The sequence below is a fragment of the Drosophila kikkawai genome, chromosome X (genome assembly GCF_030179895.1).
Source record: "Drosophila kikkawai strain 14028-0561.14 chromosome X, DkikHiC1v2, whole genome shotgun sequence".
Taxonomy (NCBI): domain Eukaryota; kingdom Metazoa; phylum Arthropoda; class Insecta; order Diptera; family Drosophilidae; genus Drosophila; species Drosophila kikkawai.
Window position 1 is genome coordinate 30025408 of NC_091733.1, and position 13703 is coordinate 30039110.

Genomic DNA, 13703 nt, shown 5'->3' on the forward strand with positions numbered 1-13703 from the left:
ATTGTTTAATTTAGGTGAATACCTTTTGGTAAAATTTACTGTATTTCTTACTGTTTTTGGTCACATATTTAATTATAAATTATTAATAATTATAATAAATTCTTAAAGTTTAAGAACAAATATAAAAATATTTCTGGTATTTTTTTTTTCTGTTTAACATTTATATTAACTGTTACTTTACAGTAATAATTGTTAAAAACAATTTTTTTTAAATATATTTAGAAAAGAATTTTAAATAAATACTTGTAATTACACAACAAATATTCATTTTTATTCCAGTAACTTTTTACTGCACAACTGTTAAATATGATGAGTAACTTTAAAAAATTCCAATCAAATTTTTTTTTTGCCAAGTGTATGTTGCTGATACTGCTGTGTTGTGAATGTTGCTGCCTTGCTGCAATTTCTATTGTTGCTGCTGCTGCAAGTGCTGTTGGTCCGTTACAGCTGTTTGCGGTGGCCAGGCGATGTTTTCGGTTTGACAATTCTCGTTTGGCTTTTTGGCATTTTTATCCCACACACACACACACACATCCACACACGCAGGGACATATTTTCCCACTTTTTTCTTCTCATATTTTCCTTTTTTTTTTTTTGCATGTTTTTGGCACTTTTTGCTGTGTTATTTCTTGTTTATGCGATGCATGTTGTTGCCGCAGTGTTGTTACGGTTGCCGCCACCGCTGTTGCAGTTGTTTATTATGCAGTATGTTTCCTTTTTTGCCGCTTTTCCACTTTATGACACAGTAACAACAAATAGCCAAAACAACATAAAGCCAATGAGCTGATTAACAGGGAATTTAATGGGGATTTTAAATGGATTTTATATGGTTATTAAATGCTAAAAAAAAGGGGGTTTTCAAATCTAATACTTTAAAGTAGTGCCTAATAACGGGTTTAGAATCGAGTACCAAAAAGTAGGGCCAAGTTAAGATTATATCAGGGATATATGGAGATAATTTAAATGCTTATTTTAAACTTAAACTCTTATTTAAATCCAAGTTAATATTTAAATAAAATTTGTTTAATTTTTAAAGCCTATTTAGAGCCTTCCTTTCCTAGAACTTTATAGCATTTACCGCTCTTAAAATGATTTAAGTTGTTGGGAATTCCAGGGAATTCCAGGAAATTCCAGGAAATTAATATCTCTCTTAATGGTAGTTTGTTGTTTTTTAAACTAATTAAAAACACAAGACCTTACATTTATTCCCGAAAAAAAGGCCTGCCACATTTCAAGGAAATTAAGTGGAAATTTCTGTAGAACTTTCTTTTGGAAGCGGAGTTGCCTTTGTGCTGAGGCAGCTGCTGCTGCTGGTGCTTCTGCTGCTTCTACTGCTGCTGTTGCTGCTGCTGCTATAAAGTATAAAGCATAAAGTGTTGTATCGCATGATCAATTACTTGGCCACATGACCGACTGACAGACAACCAGAGCCACTGAACAATGGAGCACGAAAAACGAAACACGAAACACGAAACACTTGCAACAGCAGCAGCAGCAGCAGCAACTGTGCATTGTTGCTGCTGCAATCATGTGAGAAATGTATTAAAATTGTTGCGACAGCGAAATGCAAGCAAGCAAATTGCCGGCAACACCCCCAAATGGAATCCCCTTGGAAAATGGAGGGGCACCCATGATGATGATGCCTCAATGCCAGAGAATGCGGCGCGGGGTCAAAGTTTGCTGCAGCTGCAACAGTTGCTGCTGTTTCTGTTGTTGCTGTTGCTGCTGCTGCTTCTTGTTTGCTGTGTGTGGCATCTTCTGGAGCGGATTCCCATGAACCGAATGGCGCCCTCAGCAGCTGGGGCAGCAGGGGGCAGCAAGCGAGTCGTGTGACCACGAACGCTGACATGCTGATGCTGATGCAGAAGAATCACTGAGCAGAAATGTGTTCTTGTTTAAAAAAAAATTTATTTCTTTAATTTTTATTTAAGAAATATATATTTTTTAATCAAGAAAAAATATTTGTAGAATGTAAAAAGTATTTCACCAGCTTAAAAATTTATTTAAATAAATAAATAAATATTTATTGCTATAAAATATATAATTTTTTCGCTCAGTGCATCAGCAGCAGTTGTTAACTTTTGCGCTGTCAATGATTTTGTGGTCCTGAGCAATTGAATTGATGCTGCTGACTAAACAGGGCGCAAGGCAAACTCAAACTCAAACTCAGACTCGGACTCACGGGTGGCCAAGAACCATATAGCCATATAGCCATATAGCCAGTGGCCAGTGGATCACGACCAGACCCTTCACGAACGTGAGATGGCAGATAAATCAGTGCTGCAATAGATGCCCTATTGTTACACTTGAAAAAAGAAAAATGCAATCAAAAAGTTAGCCTATTATTGAACTTTAAAAAAATGCACTTCAAAAAATAAGGCCCATTTACATTTGACAAAAATTTGCAAGATTTACAATTAAAAAAGGGAAAATTTTATAGACAAAATATATTCTTAAATTTAATTTTTATAATATAAAAACAGCCTTAGATCTCCTTAGAATTGCCTTATAATTCCCAAGTGCTTATTTGACAAAGTTCTGTGGTGAAAAGAGCCTATATTTCCATTGCTAAAAACCTAATAAAATATTTATCTATTAAAGCTTTAATTTCTACAAAAAAAAAAACTATTATTAACTATTTTCCTTAGTGTAAAAAACCTAAAAATCTCTGCTGGGCTAATGAGCAAGAGCGAGAGGCAATCGCTTCGTTTTCCCAGCTGCAACATGTTGCTGGCGGATACACGGCAGCAGCAGCAACAGCAGCAACTTCAGCGGCAGCAACAACATTGATAAGCTCAGACATAGAAAGTTTATTGACTTTAAGGAACCAAACGAAGAGCAAATGAAAACAATATTTAAAAAAATAGAGGGGATCGAAAACAAAAAGCCATGAGAATGGTAAAGGGTTTGGACTTTGTCTAATCGAAATTGAAACGTAAATCAGTTTAAGAAAAGCAAAAAGGAAGTATAGAAAAAAAAGCAAGAAAAAAACATTTTGCTGGAAAGAACATTGAAGTGAACGAACTGTAAATTTTTTATTATAAACAAAAAAAATTATTTTTTTCGTTATAAAAATATATAGCATTGTCTTGCTGATACTCTAAATATTAATTATTTTTAATAATAATAATCAGCCTCTGCAAGCAGCCCCCCTTTTCCAGCCGTAGTTATCTCCTAGACTTTTGTGTTTTTTAGGCTGTCCCTGACATCGGTTTATTCTATAGTCTATAGGCTATAGTCTGTAGATATGGCGAACGATGACAGTGAGCCAGCCAGCTGATGATGAAGATGTTGTGTTGATGATGAGGCGGCTGGCTGTCTTCCCCCTGTCATTGCCAAGCGAATTAATTGAGCTTTAATCGTGTCTTGGTCGCCGTTCTTGTTTGGAAACTCCATTTGGCAATTGACAGAGTTCAAGACCCACGAAAAATATATTTTTTAAGATTTTTCAAGACTAAACAAACTGGATTTATTATAAACATTAAAAGACTTGCTTACATATCTCTGGATATACTTTTTTACTATTTTAAAATTTAGGAAAATATGTTTAATATTCTTTTTTAAAGATTTAAAAGATTATTGTATTTTAGCAAGTGTATTTTATTGCTAAATTAAGCTTTGTTGTTTTTGTTGTAGCCATAAGAATTTTGCTTAAATTAATATGTATGTATATATAGATGTTCGTAAATCATCAATAATATAATTTCGCCTCATAAAAAAAAAAAACTCCCCTACACATGGCTTTTTAGTATCTGAATGCAAATTCGTTTGCCGTCATCTTAATTTTAGCCACACTTCCCCCGGAACCCCTTTTACCCCTTTACCCTTACCCCTGTTCCCCCTCCCCCTCTCCATATACACTCGGGAATTTTTGTGGTCGTTGAAGTTTTTCATTGTTCATAAATTTTAACGGACTTATAATGATAATCATTTATATGTCTTCGTCGCCAGCTCGTCGCTCGTTGCTCGTTCGTTGTTATTGCAGTTGTTTTATTGCCAGAAGAAGTCAAAAGATGATGGGGGAAGAAAACAAGTAACAAAAATTTGCGTTTAATTTAAGCTTTATACAAAAAAAAAAACAACAAAAAAAGCGCTTAATAAAATGCTTAAAAAAAATTAATAACAAGCAGCGCAAGTCAGTCTGTCGATTGCAAAAGGCGCTAATTTGATTTCTTGGCGGCGCCACAGCAACTTGCAATATTGCAGCAATTGTTGTTGTCTTTTTTTTTCTTATTTTTGTGGCTGTTTTTTTGCTCAGTTACATTTTTGACATTTAAACTTGTTTTTTGTGTTGTTTTTTTTGGCACTTCTTACTCGTCGCTTTTATTTCTTTTTATTATCTGCCTTGATTTGCTCTTCTCGCTTTCTGGCTTTCTTGATTGCTCGCCGGACAAGTTTTCACCCGGTGACAGGGTCCGGCCCTAGCCCTGCCACGCCCCCGCGCAACAGCCGCCCCCCTTGAGAGTCCCATTAGCAAAAACACGAACTTGAATGTCTAGTCTGGGCGACATAGAAAATTTCGTGCCTCAATGCAAATTTGTGTTCATTTATTGGTAGCCGCTTATATAAGCCATTTATTATTTGTGCTGGGAAGCTGTTTCTACACTGTGGGAAAATATTGTGATTTTTAAGGAATGAAGAATTTAAAAGGAATTATTAAATATAGGTAATAATAATAATAAAATAATATAATAATAATAATAAAATAATATATCATATAATAAATATAATAATATTAAAAATAATATAATATAATAAATATTAAAAATATTCTTATAATATATTAAATTTTTGCGAAGCTAAAAGTTNTAATTCTTAAACTTCTCTAGATTTTATTTCTGTTTAATATTTTTTTAAATTTTAAATATAAATATATTTACAAGCTAGGGGTTTTTAATGGGAGTTAAAGTAAAACAGATTTAAATTTTATTTTTTAAATTTAAAAAAATTTTAAATTTACTTGTACATTTTAAAAAAGAAAATTAATTTATTGTTTAAAATTTTAAAAAAATTTAAAACTTATTTTAAAAATGTAGAAAGTTTATTAAATTTTATTTTTGAAATTAAGACTTGAAATTAGATTTAAGATAATATATTTTTTTTTCCCCGTACACAATATTTTATCTCAGAAAAATATTATAATATTTTATAAAAAAAAGAAATCAAATGGAAATTTTAAATATTTGTATATATTTTAAATATAAAAAAGATAAATAAATATGATGAAATATTAAAAAAAAATAATAAAATAAAAATAAAAATTAATAGGCATTCATATTAATTTTTAAATATTTTTTTAGGCATCTCAAATCACTTTTCTTGGCCTGTATCCGTAAGATATACAATATCTTTACTTGGAAAGGCTCAACGGAAAAATGCTCCTTGAAAATCGAAATGTCAAAGTTGTTTGATTTTCAAATCAGCAGCGGCAGCAAAGCATGCTATCAGATACATCAGATACATCTGATGTGTCTGGGATTGAAATAGACACATGGCATTGCGTGAGGGTTAAAGCTCCCCCGCTGAGGGGGGTTAAGGCAGGGGCTGATTGGGGTTCGTTCGCTCATCGAGGCGTAGAATTAAACTGTCAAATTCAACAAATAACTGGATTTGTAACACTGAAAAGGAATACGAATAGAACATAGGAAAAGCAGATGCATAAAAAAAAAGAACAAGAGCAAAGAGAATAGAAAAACGAAGAGGGGGAATACCCGAGGGTGTGCTTTAATGCCATCGAAATGTCTAAATCAATTAATTCGAATTTAAGATGGATTCAAAGGCAGAAATTCTTTTCACAGACCCTAATTAAGTGGTAATATCTGTATTTGTGAGTTGATTTGATTGAAAAACCGTTTTTTAATTAAGATTTTTAAGGGAAGACGAGGCCTGAAATCGAGCTTCATTGATTTTTGCTCCAGCAAGCTGTCATAATAAGATGAATTAATTTTTAAAGAGGAATTCTAGGTTGATTTCTTATATTTAAAAATATAACAAGAATTTAATCGTACATTTTATTATTTAAAAAATTTATATACTTTTTTTTTAAATTTTATAAAAGATAAAAAACTATTTTTTTATTAAAATAAATTGTATAAAAATGTTTAATACCAAAATGTATAATTAAATTATTTTCATATTTTTTAAATTTAATTTTTTAAAAGTATTTTACATTTTAAAAAATTTAGAAAAGAAAAATTTCTCATAAAAGCTGACAAAATGAGATTAATTTATGTAAAAGCAGAAATTCTAAGTAGCAAAATTATATTACAATTTTTCCGGGTTTATATATTTAATGTTTTTGTTTTAAAAAATGTTAAAAAATATATAAACATAAATTATTAATTTATAATATAAAATCCTTATTATTTCTTCAACTTTCCATCGCTTCAAGTAGTCCTCTTGTGAATTTATAAATTGAAATAAAATAAACCGCGTATCGTTTGTCCGGATGTTGTGAACATTTTTTCGAAACAAAAAGCACAACAACAACAAAAAAAAAAAAAAAAGAAACTAAAATCCATGGAATTTATTGTCAAGGTCACCGATTTGTTTAGTGCTGCGCCATTCCCGAATTTCCGCTTTGTATTATTATTTTTCTAGGTTTTATTCCATTTTATTTATCACACTTGTAGGCTTTAATTTTCTGTTCTTTTCTGTCTTTCAGAATTTACCCACAAGAAGAAACATTGGAAAAAAATAAACCAACACGGAAACCAACCAGAAAACCACCTGAAATTCAACCGAAAGGAAAAAGCATTGTATACATCCTGTTTCGAAGATTGTCACCGAGATTGGAAAGAATTTTTTTGCCCCTGCATTTATATATATCATTTGGCTTTATGTGGCCTGATTTGGGGTGAGTACCTATGCTTACATACATTTATCTCTATATATATATATTTATATAAATATGCTAAAAGGGATATAGTGCAGTCGGTTCTCCTCCTTTTGTTTCGGGTCAGTTCATAGATAAAGGGTACAAAATACTCTCACCAAAAGTAGGGTATTACTTCTTCTTAGAGAAATAAAATATTAAAGAGATTTTTATTATATTAAATATTATTTATATATTTTTTTATAAATATAATAAATTTAAAAATATTAAAATCTTGAGGTGTAACTAATTTTTATTTAACTTAAAATTTGTAAAGCTCTAAGAAAATATTAAATATTTTTTTATATATAATATATATATTTTTTATAAATATAAAAAATTTTAAAATACTAAAATCTTTAATTTAAACTTATTTTTATTTAATTTAAAATTTTTAAAACTATGAAAATATTGTTTTATTTTGTTTTTTAATGTTTAAACTTTTCCTAACCACTTCAAGTAGTGTATTTAAGAAAACTTTTTGATTTTCCTTCGATTTTCCTTTGCATATTTCGCAGCTGATAAATTTCGTGCCATAAATCGCGAAAAAGGGAACAATTTCGCGGGGGCGTTGACAAGTTTTTACACCCAACACCCACTCTTCCGCTCGCTTTTCGCTTTGCTTTCGTTCGATTCGGCCTTTTTCTCATTTTCGCACTTTTCCTTCTCGTTTTTCTTGTTTTCCCCCCCGGGTTTCCCCTCTGTTTTAGTTGATTAAACACAACTGTTTACGCTTGCTTATTGCCGTCGCTGCTGAAAGTGCATTTTTATGGCACATTTTGTTGTAAAACACAACTGTGGCTTCTCTGTATGGGTATTAATGGAATTGTTTTTTATTTATTTTTATTTGTTTTTTGTTCTTATTTTTATTTCGGGGGTATTTTTTTAGGGGAGAGAAGCAGAGAAAGAGGAGCACTTCCGACCCGATTAAGAGTCGATAACTGAAATGGTTAACATTTGCCCCGATTTATTTATAACAATTTAAATTGAGGTATTTTCAAGGGGAATAAATATAAAAAATTTATAAAACGGTATTTATTTATTTACAATTCAAAAGGAATTTATTTATTAAATAGAATTAAATTATTGATTAAATAAATTAAGTAATACAATGTTTAATTTTTGTATAGTTCACAAGAACTTGTTTATTTCGCAGCATCAAAATTAAAAATAAATTTATAATTAAAAATAAATTAATTAAAAACTATATTAATTATATATTTTTATTATTTATATTTGTAGCAATATTCTTTGCTATTTTTTTTAACTTTTAATTAACAGAAATATATTAATATTTACATTTCTGATAAAATTTCTTTATTTAAAATTAAAAAAAAAAAAATTATTTATAAAAGAAAGTACAATTTGAAAGATTTAAAGAATTTTTTATATTTTTCGGAGGCTTTAAAATTAATAATAAAATTTATAAGTAACTGAAAAAATACCCAATAAATCTTTAAAAAATCTCAATAATTAAAATACACTTTCCAACATAAAGAGAGTATTGCCCTGTTCACACCAACTGTTATTATTATTTTAATATTCTTTAATTTTTTTCTCTTCTCTCCTGGGAATTTTTTTGGCCATAAATTATGGCAGCTCCGAAATGCTGGGTATGTGCATAAATATTGCACTGTTACCGCACATTGAATAAAGGTTACAAAATCCAAATTAATGAACTCGTTCCTCGATTTGGCAAGCCTCGGCGACGGTTCGTGTTGGTTCAATAACATTTCAATTGCGTTGACATAATTTTAATTAAAATAAAATCGAAAACAAGAGCCGGCAGCAACACACAATGAATTTAAAGAGCTGCTGCTGACTCTGCTGAAAAAAAAATATACAAAAAAAAAGCAGAGTACAGAGCTAACGGGGTTAACCAGGCACCAAAAAGAAAATAAAAATCAAAAAAGCGCAGCTTAAATGTTGCCAGGGGGTCGTCGTGGCGATTAACATGGGAATTGCACTTGCCAGGGCTGCATGGCTAATTTTAACCGATTTTTTGTGGCCAGAGATCGGCGGAATTAATGCCAAACACGCACACTTGCGGCTATATAGAACGACTCACTTGCTGCTGCCGTTTTGATTTTGATTCCAACCCGGAAGTGATAGCACCCGACGACGACGACAACGGGTAGCTCCCTCCCGATAACTGACTCCGAAAGTCCAATGAATTAAATATAATATTAATAAATAAAAAAACGCATAACATGTCGAGCAAAAAGAGAGAGAAAGAAAAGCGAAGATCGTTGAGCTGCCTTGCTCTTGAGAAAAGATTATGCGGCGCTGGTTTGGCGAATTTTCTCCAATTCAGCAAAAGCGTTTAGTCATTAACTTTTGTTTTTTATTAAAATTTTATTTATATTTTTTTATATTTTTTTTTTTATCGTAAAGTAAGCAAGTTGTAGAAAAATATTTTGAAAATAATACCATTTTAGTTGAGTAATATTAGTTAAAGCCTTTTAAAGACTTATAGACTTAATATTCCTGACAAAACAGTTGAGAATTATAAGGTAAATGATTAAAAAATAGTATAATTATTTTAAATATATTATCAATAATTTTAGAATTTTTTAAGGGCTGCTTACAATTTACAAGTAAAAGGAAAATGAAAAAATATAAGATTTATAAAAAATTTATGAAAAAGAAACCTGATAAAAAAAACCAGTTGGAAATTTTAGTGCCAGGCAAGTGGAAAATGAGCCATTTGTATACCTAAGACATTCTTTAATATATATTTTTATATTTATTTTTTTATAATATTTTTTTTTTAACATTTTTATATATTTTTTAATTTTAATAATTTCCAAAAATTATTTAAGTTTTTTTTTTTAATAAAACATTTTAAAAAAAACCCTCCAGACAAGGACAAGGGCTAATTTCCCAAGAATTTCTCACCGATAACAAAAAAACCCATAAAAAACTCTGCTCTATTCGAACTTTGAGTCTGCCCAAGCACCCTATTATTCCATTCATATATCTATCTATGTCACTGTGTCAGCTCATTTGGGTTAAACTAAACCCCAAACAACTAAGATGTGCTAATGGGAGACGAAATAACAAAAAACACCCTGATAAGATATTTACGAGCCAAAGATATGGATATATATATTGTTGTGTCAAAGTATCTGTTAAATCCGCTGCAAACAGCCATTAAATGAATCTCATGGCATCTCGCGTTTCATGTTCATATTATTCGACTTGATGCAATAACAATACAAATTATTTATCAATTAAGCTGTTACATTTAATTTAATTCAATTCACTGTCACCTACAGTTCACATATACATAACATATACTATATATATAGATAAAGCTCCTGCCTGCCTGCTCTGGCAGTAAAATTTATGCGAAAAGTTCAATTGCGTTCAAAATGTCAATAATTCGAGGTTGTTGTTCGATACGATTCGGGGTGCTCCTCTTCTCTGTTATCATCGACGACGACTGGTGTATTTTTGAGAATTGTCTCATGAATTTTGCATGCGACAATTTATTTATTTATTGATTTACTTGGGACATTCCACAACCGCGAATAGATATATTGTAGTACTTGGCATAGGTATAGTGTGGAGTTGTGACATTGTTTTTCACACACACACAACGATTTCCATTACCATACGGATTCCGATTCCCATTCCCATTCCCAATGCCTCCTCCCCCCTTCTCATGTCAAAGGTGTTGGCAATTTTGCAGTCAATTGGCATTAATTGAGTGTGAACACAAAAATATTTTTGTAAATTGCCAAAGGGGAGAGACTGCCACTGTGACCCCTTGGGTTTTGGTCCACTGATGTCATGTCGCTGCTGCTGCATTTTCCTGCATTTTCCGTGGAAATTTGTGCCAAAAACGGTCACCGCAAATGCGCCGCGCAATATGCAAATTGATTTGCCGAACAATTCATTTGAAAATGCGCTGCATAAGCCGCAAAGCTGCAGCCCGCAAAACACCAAACACAAAATACAAAATACAGAATGCCAAAAAGAATTGGAAACAAAACCAAACAAAAGTTTGTGACAAAATTCGGAAGGAAGGAAGCAAATTGTTGGCAAATTAAAAGGCATTCTTGGGATGTTTTCTTTAATTAATTAATTAGCTTGTATTGTTTATATAAATATTAAAAATTAATAGGGTTAATTTGGAAAGTTAAGGGAATAGAGCTTGGCTTTCATTTTGTTTCTTGTTATAGTTTTCATTTTATATATATATTTTTTTTATAAGAATTTTTAGAAATAGTTATGAGGAAAAAAAGAACTTCTAGAAATATTTATATAAAAAATAAAGAATTTCTAGAAATAATTATAAGGAAATTAGAATTATTCGAAGGATTAAGGAAATATAATTTTTATTTTTTAACTTAATTTCAATTAAATATCTTAATTAATTCCTTCTAAAAATATGTATTATTTGTTAAACTTTAATTCAATCTAAATTTATGCTTTCTTATATATTATTAAGAATATTATACTATTTATTCCATTACAAGTAAAATATATAAAAATATAAAATATATAAAAAAATATAAAAAAAAAATATATATATATAGAGAGAACGTATAATTTTATAAATATTTCATTAAACTTTACCTTAAATAATATATTAAAATTAATTCCTCTTACAAATAAACATGTTTTACAAATAACATTTCATAAGAGGAATATGTTATTTACGATTATATATATAATCATCCAATTTATTCCTCAAAAAAATGCATACATTTCACTTTGAAAAAAATATATTAATTAAGCCTCAGTCAACTGCAATTCGCTGAAAATACTTATAAATTTAAATAAATTACATATTAAATAACAAAAAAAAAATAATATGAAGAGGGGATTCATTATAAAAAACAAGCTCTCCAGAGACCGGTTCGAATCCGCTTTGATGGTGATAACCTTTTCAAAGCAGTCGTAGAATTCTTTAAAATTTAAATTCAATTGCAAAGACACCTTGCAACTTTCTCGGCTGCGCAAAAAATAAAATATCGAAATACTCGAAATACCCAAAACGGGCATTTCGAAATCTGTTTTCCAATTCAGCTCACATTTGGCCAGTTAATTTGGCAATTTTTCTATGTTTACACCTTGGACAAAAAAATACAAAAACCAAACTGAACTGAAAATCGAACAATGAAATATGGCACAAATAAAGGTTTGGCCTTGAATTCGCCAGTGCGCTACATACGCCAAAAAAAAAGATAAATAACAAAAAAAGCTAGCAACAAATACGTAAATAAATAATAAACAATTGTTTTCTCTTTTTCCCTGCCTTTCATTTGATTTATTTTATTTTTTTTTTTTTTTTTTTGTTGAGCGTTGACTTGGTTATATAAAAAACAGAGACTTGCAGAGACCCTAAGCTAAGCAATTGCTTAAAAATTGCAACGAGACTTGTGTATAAAACCCCAATTTAATTCCATTTTGGATTATCGCTTGCTGCAGTGCACCCAGTTCCCAGTTCCCAGTTCCATTTCAATCGATTGGCAATCGTTTGCATATTTCATAATGCCATTTCGAAGGCTATTTCAATTAGCTAATTTTGAGGCATATATATGAGGAAAATGTATATATATAAATATATATATGCTGGCTCAGGTTGTGAATATTCCCCCAGCCTCATTTCCTGGTCGGTGGCTGCCACTAAAAGGGCTTGCTTTAAATTTTAATGGGTTTAATTAGTGGGCATTTATGGTGTATATAAAATATAAATACACATATTGTTGAGTGTGGCTTATAATTTACTTTTTAAAGTTATATTTATATTTTTAAAATTTATTTAAGTTCTTATATGAATTAAAATATTATTATATATGTATTTTTATTTTTTTATATTTTTATATTTTTATTTATTTATTATTTTCAAATTTTTATCTTTTTCGTATTTTTATATTTTTTTATATTTTTATATTTTTTATATTTTTTATATTTTTTTATATTTTTTTTATATTTTTTTATATTTTTGTATATTTTTATATTTTTCTACTTTTATTTTTATAATTTATAATTTACTTTTTAAAATTATATTTATATTTTTTTAAATTTATTTAAGTTATTATATGAATTAAATTATTATTATATATTTATATTTTTTTATATTTTTCTATTTTTATTTATTTATTATTTTCAAATTTTTATCTTTTTCGTATTTTTATATTTTTTTATATTTTTATATTTTTTATATTTTTTTATATTTTTTTTATATATTGTTTTATATTTTTGTATATTTTTATATTTTTCTACTTTTATTTTTTTCTATTTATCTATTTTTATTTATATTTTTTTTATTTTTTTATTTTTCTATTTTTATAATTATTCAATTAATTTAATTAATCTCTTAAATATCTAAATATCACACTCTAAAGACCCTGATATATAGCTGGTAAAAGTATTATTACCATCGAGTAAAGAGAATGGCTTCGGTTTTAAGTACTAATTGGTCTAGTGTCTGGTCTTTGGTTTATTTATTTATTTTATTTTTTTTTTTTTTGGTCTCTGATATTCGTCACACTTTATAGATAAAGGCTGATGATTGATTCCGCTGTCATTGAAGGTTCACAGCCCAACACTCGGGTTTAATTTGTGGCGACAATTTGGAGACAAGGAAGCCCATTGTTGCAGCCACACACAGCCTCCGCCTCCGAGAGAGAAAGACATGCAATGTCAATGACAAATTCCCGTTTGACCTTAGCCAAGTTTTCGGGGTTAATGAAGGGTGGAGGTTTGCCACGGGTAATCCCCGGGTATTTTTTAAATATTTTTGAATATCCACAATAGGTCCAAACCCAGGATTAATCTCCGGGAACTCTGAAATCAGGCTTAATTACTGAAATAG

The 13703-nt window shown here is 29.7% G+C and overlaps 2 protein-coding genes across 4 annotated transcripts in view; one reads left to right on the forward strand and one right to left on the reverse strand.

Annotated features, from left to right (window-relative positions):
* LOC108074231 (chaoptin) overlaps positions 1-13703 on the reverse strand; it is a 160178-nt gene that overhangs the window by 36576 nt on the left and 109899 nt on the right. The window lies entirely within an intron of this gene.
* The window catches only part of fog (folded gastrulation), a 36678-nt gene that overhangs the window by 7368 nt on the left and 15607 nt on the right, over positions 1-13703 (forward strand). For all 3 annotated transcript variants that reach the window (XM_070287856.1, XM_070287857.1, XM_017166151.3), the window contains one exon: positions 6665-6856. The gene's annotated coding sequence lies outside the window, so the exon portion shown is untranslated. The remainder of the gene's footprint in view (positions 1-6664; positions 6857-13703) is intronic.